The 12,086-nt window shown below is 40.6% G+C and overlaps 1 long non-coding RNA gene across 1 annotated transcript in view; it reads right to left on the reverse strand.

Moving 5' to 3' along the window:
* Positions 1–12,086, reverse strand: part of LOC143842648 (uncharacterized) — a 68,904-nt gene continuing 56,818 nt past the window's right edge. Inside the window, exons 3-4 of the long non-coding RNA XR_013233248.1 lie at positions 5,364–5,586; positions 1–172 (exon numbers count right to left, since the gene is read on the reverse strand). This is a non-coding gene — a long non-coding RNA (uncharacterized LOC143842648). The remainder of the gene's footprint in view (positions 173–5,363; positions 5,587–12,086) is intronic.

The following is a 12,086-nucleotide window of genomic DNA, read 5'->3' on the forward strand; positions in this document are numbered from 1 at the left end:
TGTCCTAAGCTTCAGTATCACCAAGTGGATTTTCATATTACAAAAGAGAATGCTACTATTTAGTGATACCTTTTAAGGTGTTTCCATTTCAATCTGAGTGAATTCTTGCCAAAAATCAGGAGTTTCAAATGCACAAAATATGCCAAATTCTGAATCGTTGTTCTTGTATACTCTGTAGGAAAGAACAAGAACATTTTGCCACCATCACCCCTCACATTTCCAAAACTGGCGGTTTCACTTTGCATTTATTCAGCAGTAAAAGCCATTTTTTTTTCTGGAATTACATTTGTCCTTTGGTTCCATGGTCCTGCTTGGCACTAAGTACCCAGTTCCTGTGCCGATCTGATTAGGTCAAATTACATGCTTTTACTACTCCTACAAGCGAATGCAGCAGGCCTACAATTAAGTGTGAGATGGTTTAAATCCTAAATGGAACTAATGTTTGCCCTTCCCAAAAGCCTCAGGTCCTATTTTCCCTTCTCCTTTTAAACCGCTTATTTTTTAGGCTGGTTTCCAACAGCTGAGCCCCTGCAACAAGTTAGAACAGTGAAGCTAACTTACAGTTAGAATTGTTCCTTGGACATTTTTAATATCTTTGACAGTCTGTTGAAGGTACAATATTACCCTTGTAAGGGAAGAACAAATGGAAAACTGTTCTGTGATGTCATTTAAAGTCATATCAGAATTGAGAAAAATGCATTTGCAATGTATCTGGGATGGTCACAGTTATCTTTTATTTTCACCAATCCCTTTAAACATAAATAATAATCTGGGTATAATAAAAGAAAAATGAAACTCTTTTGGCAAGGAAACTGAGAGCATTAGAGGTGTTTGAAGACCTTCTGCACATTATTCCTGAAATAATATGTTCTTGGTTATTTTGAGAACAGCAGAGATCTAACGAGACTAATGACTAATAAACAAGCTTGTAGCCTGTGGGTCTTTATCGGATTGGGTTGCTTGTTCAATGTGATTATATTTTATTTATGACTGTTATGAGTTGCAGCAAGTCCCAACCAGGAGAATGCCAGAACACTCTGAAATTGTTCTGGAGGAGGTGCGGCTCTTGGCATGCGGACACAGCTACATGTTGTTGACTTTTTCAGGGATTCTTAAGAAAGGTAACTGAGGTAAGGAGCACCAACTTTGATAGTATAAATGTATGTAAGATTTTTTGGGATCTATCCATCAAGGCTCTAGGCTTGGTGTCGTGGTTAGGAATGGTGACTTTTAATCTGGCGAGCCAGGTTTGATTCTCTACTCCTCCTCCAGATGCAGCTAGCTGGGTGACCTTGGGCTTGTCACAGCACTAACAGAGCTACTCTGACCAAGCAGTAATATCAGGGCTCTCTCAGCCTCACCTACCTCACAGAGTGTCTGTTGTAGGAAGAGGAAAGACAATAAGCAATGAAGGCCCTTTTTATATGACATTGGGTGACAGCTTTGATTAGTGTCAAAGTCTTCAGCCTGTGTTGGCAACTCATTATTCCCTGCCTCCTGACCACATGGGAAGTACTTGTAGCATCATTACAGGAAGTCTATATGTTTGAATTCATGCATTTAGCAAAGAAAAACTTACTCTGTACTGGACTACTGGTTCATCTCACTTCTTATAAACTTCTTATACCAATCATTGATTATGTTGCTGAACCAATAGTGTTGAAAACTGCCATTCTAACAGGCAGCCCCTTGTGTTTCATGGCAGATATGTTTATATTGGCATCATAACTCAGATTGATCACTTCTCATGGGTTAACTCACTGATAGTGCATGCATAACATATGGTAAGAAACTAATACGTTATATGGAAAAAAGGATGGCTGGCATGTAGGGATACACATTTTAGTTGATTACATCAGTGGTCCCCAACCTTTCTGAGGCTGGGGACCGGCAGGGCATCGGGCCGCGCCCCCGCGGACCGCGCCCGCAGGCCGCATGGCCCGGCCCTGATTCTCTCTCCCCGCCCTCCCGCAGTAAGAAGCTTCAAGGGCCGCAAGCTTGCGGCCTGGGAAGTTTTTTACTGCGGTGGGGGGGGAGAGGGAGTCGCGGCCCGGCGCCATGGCCTTCACGGCCCGGCACCGGGCTGCGGCCCGCAGGTTGGGGACCACTGGATTACATGACTAGATTAATAACTTACATTTTTAATCCATTTTAAAAATGCCCTAATTAATTGGGTGGCATTTTATTGTGTTTTTAATTACGATTAATACATGTTCTTACAAAAACCATGACAAACACTTTCTTCAGGTATATACATTCTCCATTCTTACACACACAGAAAATAATACTAAAATAATTATGACTCATCTACAGGCATTAGATAAAAGCAAACTAGACATTATTTATTTTTACATTCCATCAATCAAGTTGTCATCAGCATTCAGTTGTACTGATGTGATCGTATCAATTTTGCAAGAACTTTTTAAAAATGTTAAAGACAGATTTGGATGAAGAAGAATTTGGATCTGGAGTTAATGATCTTTTAATCCTTGATACTACCTTGATAGGTAACAACAAAATTGTACCACTATGGTTGAGTATTGTAGAAGTTATAGTTTCCCATTCAGAGAGACTGTGGTGCTCAAATCCTTTGAGAAGAGCTCTCATGCTTCTCAAGTTTAATCTGATGCCTGAGGCTGTACTGATAGATTTGCACATGTCCTGTATTCTGCTCAATTTTTGTTTTGTGGCATAGGGAACACTGAAAATAGGGTGCATTATCTTTTAAAATATCTAGTTACATATTGGTTTGGAGAAAATGTCTTATTTATTTCTTCTTGGATAAAAAAACCCAAATCAACTCTTCAAAAGCACAATTTTTTCGGTCACTTAATTTATGTCAAAGAGTATTAAATAAAACAAGCAACTTAATTCTGTGTAAACGAAATGGGGAACAAGAGAGTACATTATATGCATTTAGATGAAACCCTTCCAAATAATACGCAACAAAAGATGATCCAAAATCTGATTAAATGTCACATATGAAACTTCATTTGAGTGAGGACTGTGCCATTCCCCCTAGTTTGCCTGTAATTCGTGTCCCTACTGGCAAGAATCACACTAACCCTGCCTGTTGCTTAGTCTTGCTTTGCAGGCAGGGCTATGAACTCCAGAAGATGGTGGCCTGGGACCTGGGGGAGGCAGGTCTGAGGCAAAGAGAGATCTCACCAGAGTATTATGATACTTCAGAGTCTGCCCTTCAAAGCAACACAGGAAATATTTCCCCATCTCTGCAGTCTGGAGATCAGTTGTGATTCTGGAAGATCTCCACACTTCATGAGGGTATTGCTAACCCTGTTTGCAGAGGTGTTTGCTGTAATGTAGTTACATAATTTTAGAAAAGCATATAATAAACATTCAGCAAACTTGTTTCACCCCATTACACAATACCCATAGATAAACACACAGGTTATCACCTGATTCTATGTATGTTTACTCAGAAGTAAGTCCCAGGGAAGGGCTTGCTAGTGGCAGCCTGCATTTTAGGCTGCATTTTAGCTACGGTTTCCCATTTTACTCTTCCTTTCTACTGCTTCTTGTTTAGTTACATAGTACAGCACAGAGATAGTGCCCTTTCTTTACCTCACTTTTCTTTGTGAGGAAAGAACAGTCCAACATTTTGAAAGAGAGAGAAGCAGAAGGACAGAGCTCTGAACCTGCTAAAAATGAAGCCCTTTGAGGTGCAGGATCTGTCTCACTCTCCCTTTCCTCTCTGAGGAACCAATGTGGGTGGAGGGGGGGGGGCAATGACTCTGCTTGCATCTGTGCTTAATTTATTTATTTGTAAATAAAGTGAAGTCTTCATGATAATATATATCAGCAAAAACCTGGGCTGTTGACCTCCAGAGTAGATTATAATTCACCTGAAGATTTAGGGAAGGATTGAGTAGATCACTACCTGTTCCCGTATTTTAAATTTTGCCAAAATATGCTCATGTTTGGAAAGATACCTGGATTCTCATGCATTCAAAAGGTCATTCACACACATGAGATTCACACAGATGGGGCCCTTTGAGAGTTTCTTCAAATAGCTCCATATTTCGGAATTGTATAATCTGTAATTTACTCAAAGTCAGCATTCTTTTTTTGTCAATAATGCACACAATTATACAGTTATATCATGGTGACTTTTGAGTGGGTAATTATTTTTCAGCCATATGTTTTCTGAATGATACATAGCAATCAATTTGTTGACAATTAAAGCATTAGTCAATACAAAATGATAGAATTATGAAACCTTTTATTTCTCCTGGACCCTTGACTGTATAAACATCTGTGTTCCAAGCTGATAATTTTGGTTTACTGGAACCTTCACAAAAAAATTAACATTCAGTGCTGAATCTACATTTCTTTTTCACCCAGGACAAAGGAAAACATCACTGCTTTCTACCTTACGTGGACATACTTTTGGAGCAATTTTTTTCAATACCTTGCCAAAAAGCCTAATTTTAAGTCATTTGCTTGTAAATTATTTTAATTATGCTGCTTGCTATATCAGACAAAGGAGGAAAATAGATCACTGAAGGGATGGGACTCAGCACTGGATGCTCTTAAATCAGCAACAACTACATTTTTAGGTCCGTTTTTTAGCTACAGGTGATAGCATGCTACATAAAATTCACCCTTGAAATAGAACTCTGAAACTCTTTTGGATAAACAGGGAGAAGGCAGAAGTACATTTGAACGAGCCACAAGATTATCACTGTCTTCTCCCCAGTCACTAGCTAACTGGGTCATAATCTGCAGCTACAGATCAAATTATTGTGATTCATAGAATGAAGCTAAACTAAATGTGGTGGCCATGGACGTAGCCATTTATGGCAACCATAGCTTTCAAGGCAAGAAACATCCAGAGATGGTTTGCCATTGCCTGCCTCTGCATAGGAACCTTGGACTTCCTTGGTGGTCTCCCATCCAAGTACTAACTAGGGCTGATCCTACATAGCTTCCAAGATGTGATGAGAATGGACTAGCAAAGGTTATCCATGTCTGGACTAAATAAAATCTATATAAAATATTATTATGGCAATACCATGTGAAGCACAGAAACTGTACAGGTGCACTGTGAGTGGGCGTGCCAACAGAGAGCTGTCCCCAGGCCCAGGAAGGGCTGTCATGGTGTTTGCAACATGGCAAAAGGCCTTCCCAGATCCTGGTGCAGTGCGGGTGGAAGCTGTCCAGGCAGGCCAATCAGACCGCACCCTCATTGGCCCTATTCCACCTCAGACAGCCAGACTCGCTTCACCCCAGGGCCAGTTTCCCTTTTATAAAGGGGAACCCAGTGGATTAGAGAGAGAGAGAGAGAGAGAGAGAGAGAGAGAGAGAGAGAGAGAGATGGAATATGATGTACTTATTTAGAATACCTGATTATTTCTTCAGGAGTTCAGAAGAAGTCCCCAAGAGGTTCAGATATCTTCTCATAAGGACCTCAATGGCAAGCATCATTTGTCTATCTGACCTGATTGCTAGCTTTCCACTTCTGGGTCATTATAAAGGCACCAATTCTCATCAGAAAGGAAGACACTAATTTGTAGAGGAGTAAACAGCAGAGTGTTCAGCCAGTCCTCTTTTCTGTTGGCCAGTCTTCTGTAAAGTATATTAAATTATATTTATTTTCAGCAAAATATATTTTATCTATATATTACAAAAACACCAACTCACAAGAAGCAGCTTTGGCACAAAATCCTGCCTCCAGGAAATCTGATACTTGAAACAGTGAACCCTACAAAAACTATAATCCAGGAATAACAGCCTTTTTCTGATAGCTTCTCCACCCAGAAAAGGCCAGATTCCACCATTTTTATGCATGTTTCAAAACACCATAACAATGTTTAACTGGTGATGCTCCTTTTTCAATAGTGGCCAATGACTCCAGAGGTCCCTGTCTTCCACTCTCAGACCGTTTATGCACTGAAGGTTTCATGCTGAGCTACAGGTTGGAGTTTTAGTCGTGGCAGGTTGCCCCACCTCTTCCTGCGCCCATATGGGGGCGCATTTGGCCTGGAGCACCTCATCCACCCCCCATTTGTGCTCCTTCAACCCCTTCAACCCTTCATTTGTGCTCTTGCGCAGGAGCTGGGGCAGTGAAGTTCCCAGTGCATAAACGGTCTCCCTGTCTCACATAAATCTATTAACCTCAAACCCACATATTTCTTTATTAGTATGGTTTATTTCTTTATTAGTATGGTTTATTTCTTTATTAGTATGGTTGCTTCTCAGAGACAGGGTGATGTGAAAGTTAAAGCCCACATCTTGAATAAATCTTTGTTGGTCTTAAAGTTGCTATTGGACTCAAATTTTGTTGTGCTACTTCAGAACAACACAGGCACCCACTTCAATCTGGGACTTTCAGCATTTTTTTCTCAATCTAGATGACTTCTGGTGTTAAAAATAGACTGGGAGAAAAATGCTGAAAGTACCATAGCACAGTGAAGCAAGTAGAGTGTCAGGGTTCTCCTAGTGCTTCATTTTTTGGGGCCCCAGTGAAGATATTAGGAAAAGATTATTCACATATTAAGTCACACTGACACACATCCACCATGCATGAGAAGTTTACTTGCCTAAAGAATAATCTTGCTTTTTCCTATCCCCCTGAAATTTGAGACACAAGATCCTTTGGGTAAGCAGTATAACCCATGAGAATGCCATCTCAAATGGGAGGTGCAATTACTGGGGTACATGTGTTTCTTGGCTGTCCTAAAAACCAGTAGAAATGACTATCAACTAACCGTAATTCTGGTATCAAAGAATGTAACTCAGGTTTTCAAAATAGTAAAGCTTCCAGATGTGATTATCTTTAATATCTCCTGGACAGTCTATTGCTTGCTGCCTATGCATCACTCTCTGTATTGTCAGAACATGCAAGGTCTATAGTGTGCATGACTGAACAGAATATGGGGAATATCCTGCAGGGGTCATCAGAAGAAATGTGCAGTTAGCATATTTCGGTCAGGAACTTCCTGATATTTTTCAAATTATCGCCTCTGTTTTGATTGACACAGCTGGAGACTTTCTACTCTTTTAAGCACATTTCCTCCCAGCTTGCCTTCAGAACAGAAAAGAATGATAGACAACAACAGTTACAGTTAGCTAGAACTCTCCCTCCTTGCTCTTCAAATAGTTGTTGTCTCTTTTCATATTGAAACAATTTGTTCTTTTAAGCAGCTTGATGCTTTACTCCTTTTTGCAAATTTAAACCCTGCCAACATGCATAACCAACAGACATTCAAAGGCTGTTCCCACACAAAATATACCCATGAAGGGGAAGGGTAGAATTGTTCTGTTATTATTTCATTCCTGGTGGTCAATTGTGTTGAGATCATTTTCTTGCATTGAAGTTGCTTCAGATCTCTCTATTTCCATATGTTGTTTTAACAAATAAAATACACGGACAAGAACCACCACTTTTCTCTCGCTTAGCCTAACACAAGAAAACTATACCGTACTCTACAGTATGATGCCTGCAAATTATCTACTTTTTTTGTTCCAGTTCGGCACCAGGGTGTCTGTGTTTAACTTTATATCTCTCTGCCAGATTTGGGAAGTTGCTTAAAGTAATTATCGCATTTTTTTGCACACTGTCTGCAGGGAGGAAACCAGGACCTGTGGAGCTGCTGAAGAAAATAATATCAAATGGATATGTATAAACATCTGAGAAACCGCTGCTATAAGTCAGGACAAAAATCATATTTAAATAGTTAAGACTTGTCATTAATGCTTACTTTAGAAAGGAGCCAAGTATGCTCCAATTCCTGTATACTATTGATATTCCCTATAACATGAACATAAGAAGAGTCTTTGCTTTGTCAGAACAAAGGTCGCATTTCAGACAGAGGCAACCACACTTTTGTGGGAAACCCACATGCCAAATCCATAAATAATATCATCCCTCTGCTATTATTTGCCCTCAAGCTGTTTGCATTCAGAGATACATTTTCTTATCATGCTCCATAAGACATCTAAACCAGTAGTCTTCATCATTTTATGATGATGAATTCCACAGGTTATGGGATACAAGAAATGGCGGTTGCCACTAGTTTAGATGACTTCCAAAGGGGTTAAGGCAAATCTATTAATGGCTAGATGAGAGATAAATGAAACCTCCACGTTCAGAATAGGCATACCTCTAAATGACAGTGAAGGGTTGCCAGCTCCAGCTTGGAAAATCCATGGAAGTTTGAGGACATTAACAAGGAAAGGCACAAATTAGGAAGAGCACAGGATGTAGTGCCATACAGTCCACTCTCGAAAGCTGATCTGATGAAGCAGGATGTGAGGTCCTGTCTGTTTACCCTACACTGAAAAAGGCTCTGCCATCTTGTTTGTTGCTCACTGGGAGATTTGCCTCAGGATGGGAGGGAGTTGTGTCACCCGGCTTCTCTTTCTCCTGATGGGACACTATCCATTTGCAGATGTGGTTGATAATCGTAGCTACTTCTCTGGTTTAATTTACTGGACAACCTTTAATATCCCTCCTATCACTGCCTCCACCCCATCTACCTATCCCCAGTCTCATCTTCCCTGGCTGGCCAGTGACCAGCCTTTGGCCCTCCCACTCTTGATCCCTCCACCACTAGTCACCCCTCCCCCATGCTGCCCTTGCCCAGCCACCTTGGATGGCCATCATGTGGTGGTGGTGGAGAAGGTTGGCCTCACTGGCTGCAAGCAGTCACCTAGGCAGCCTCAGCCTCAGGGCCCTTCTCTCCCAGGCTGGATCCCAGTGGAGACACCAGGGCTTGAGGCTGACCAATGCCTCTGAGGCCAGGAAGAGATGCTTCTATACTTCTTCCTTGACTCTAGAGAGTCATCTGGAGTCTTTGCCACCATGCCCCCTGGACTTCCACCTGGCCCCTTCTGTCTCATGGTAGGGCTTGCAGGTGTTGCTGTGCTCCCCCTCATGGCTGAGGTCAATGTTCTCAATTTTATTAACCAGACTCCCCCTCACTTGATAGCAAAAACATAACCACCCTTCCTCACTAAGGGACATATGTTTGGGTCAACAGGATCTGTGGTACTAAACTCATCAACTCCCAATCTCTCCTTCCCTTCATGCCTGTGAAATGCAGTTAGCACTCACTAAAACAAGCTCCACCAGAGCAGCTTCCCATCTTGTCATCTCTGCTTGTACCCTGGTAGAAAAATCACAGTTATTTCCTTGGTTTCTGGGAAAGATTCCACCTGAGCTTTGTTCTCTCTACAAGACAACCCCATCACCTGCCTTCTGGTTTCTTTGACAAACACAGAAATAACTTCACACTGTTTTATAACAACAACAATTTAAAAAAAATATTTCTAACCTACCTTCTAAGTCACTTACGGTGGGTAACAGCAGTAATATCAACATCACTGTACAAAACAAAAATTAAAATACATTTACAGTTGTTACAAAGGCACCCACAACTTAAATTCCCAGTCAGGAGAGTCCTTTAGCAAGGAGCAAATCTTCTGACTCTTCTCCTCTGCCCAGTGGTGGTGAGGCCAGTCAACTTGATGTATGTTATTGTAGGTCTCAATCATAACTCTGTGGAGCTGCTCCATCTTACAGGGCCCTGCAAAACTGATTAAGGTCATGTAGGGCTCCCCAAAAACTAGCACATAAGCCTTAGCTCAAGGTTACAATTCTCCTTTGAAAGTTGAACATTTTGCAACTATCTCTCTCTCTCTGTGCATGTGCGTTTTTGGATGTCCTGCATACACTGCCTTATGATGGTAACTGTAGCTTCCTCTCCTTCCTCATATCTATTCCTGTTCAACTCTGCTTTCTTTAGCTTAATTGCATGTGTATATGTTTGCAAATTTTACTGCATTTTTGTAAGCTGCTTTAAGTTCTTCTTTAATCAAAATAACTTTCCCGTTACTTCAGAGTGATTTATTTAGAGTTTCTGATGAGAGGAACATCTCCATAAATGTACATGGAGATCTCATTGTTAGCCCTCTCACTTCACTAAATTCCCCAAACCAATTCTTCAATAATCTGGATAACACCAGCAGTAGATAGCACACTCCTTTGCTGTCCAGAGCAAGGGTGTAGATGTGCTTATGCTACCTGCTCCTTTACATGAAGGAGAAGAGAAGTTGTTATCATTGCTGGAAAGGAATTACAGCTGCACTGACAGAAGGGCAGATATCTACTTATAATTGGTGGAGAGTAATTGGCCACTCTCTAACGACCCTGTGTTGAAGAGCATTTTCCCCTTTGGCAAGGCATTTTGTCCACAAAGATTCTGTGACCTCCATCATCAGTATTTCAAGAGGATGCTGTGGTAAGAGGGAGGTGGTGTAGCCCAATGTTTTGTTTCATTGGAGTTCTACTTCTTGCATTAAATTTTGTTTATAATGTGCTTTGGAGATCATTATTGGAAAGGTAGAGGCATAAAAATTTTATATAAATAATTTATACAAAGCACCCATTTGTATTAAGGCTCCATTCCCACTGAGGTATATTAATCTATGAACAGTGGCACAGCAATCCCTAAAACTTGTTTATCTGATTAAGATAAATGATGAGATGGCATGAGTGGCAGTACAAAAATATAAATAAGTAAATATTTTTAAATGTTTCTGGATCAAACTGAGGCCCATTCCAACCACCATTCTATTTGTCACAGCTGTTTTTGCTCTGAGCACTCAAAGGACCATGCATAAAGCTAACCACTACCCTTGGAGTTCTGTGTTGGATTCTTGGGGAGCTATTTAGCCAACATATCTCAGCCACTGGTAGACCTATGTCCTATGGTTCTGTAAAGCAGGGATAGTAAACCTGTGGTCCTCCAGATGTCCATGGACTACAATTCCCATGAGCCCCTGCCAGCAAACACTGGAGGACCACAGGTTGACTACCCCTGCTGTAAAGCTTAAGTTAGATGTTGTTAGCGTTGCTATACCCTATAGTGATTAATTATACATGAAGTGAAGTGCCTTCTTTTGTAAGAGCAATCTACATACTCTGATTCTATTGTCTTATTGTCCCAATTTTTTCTCAAGAACATTTTTTCCCCATACTTTACTCCTAATCCTGACAATATATCGTTAAATATAGAATCAGATAAAACACTAGCAAAGCATTTATGGCAACGCTTTCTAATAAAAGGCCAATCCTGATTACTTCTGAGCAATATTCATTTCAGATGCCATTAATCATGATGAATATGTTTGGCATGCAGATCTGACTGCTGTATGTAATTTCCTTGAAATTCCATTTTCATTTAACATTAATTAAAGAGCGCTTATTATAAAGTGTTACCAAAATTAATTCCTGGTCTGAAGCCTCGTCTGCCAAGCTTCAACCTTTGGCAAATTATTGAGTGAATTATAGACCCTGGGAAAATGAGCTTTATAATGAAATCTTAATCTTATCAGTGCCGTCGATAACAGGAATATGAAAAAAGGGAAGACCACCTGAAGGGGAACTTGTCTGCTGCAATGACATTTCTGTCTGATTTCCATTACCTCCCTTTCTTTGGTTCCTGAAAACATGAAAAAATACTTAGCAAGCTAGTGCCGTGCAATGCGTCCTCTGATACAACTGGTCTTTACTGCAGAAGGGAGACTGATTACAAGGATCAGGCACAAGGATATTAACCTTGCTGGCATTCCCATTTCCTGTTGCTGAGCTAGCACAGACCCAGACGTGATCTTTGTGATGCAGCCCAGCAGAGGCTAGGCTTCTTCATTTAAAGGAGATTGATTTCCCCTCAAATGTCTTGAATCTGTCAGATTTTCCCAAAAAACCACTTGTAGGTATTTAATTTATTCTTGTCTCCCCCACACTCCTGTTCCCTGACTATGACATTCACCATGGGGTTTATACTTTCCATTTTTCCATATTTCCAACCACAGAAGGAGAATCACTGTTTATGTAAAGGTCTTTCACTTGTATCCTGTTTTCACAAGAAATTCTGAATAGAACATGAATGATATTAATTCTTTTTTTTAAAAAATACAGTTTGGTGGTTGTTCTTTTTCATTCTCTATGGAGGTTTGCACTCTGTCTTTCAGTTCTCTTGTTTTGGCCTGGTTCCCAGAGCACAATGAACGTAACCGACATATGTAGAAAAACCATCTAGATAGCCAATGGGCTCTTAAAT

The sequence above is a fragment of the Paroedura picta genome, chromosome 8, assembly GCF_049243985.1.
Source record: "Paroedura picta isolate Pp20150507F chromosome 8, Ppicta_v3.0, whole genome shotgun sequence".
Taxonomy (NCBI): Eukaryota; Metazoa; Chordata; class Lepidosauria; order Squamata; family Gekkonidae; genus Paroedura; species Paroedura picta.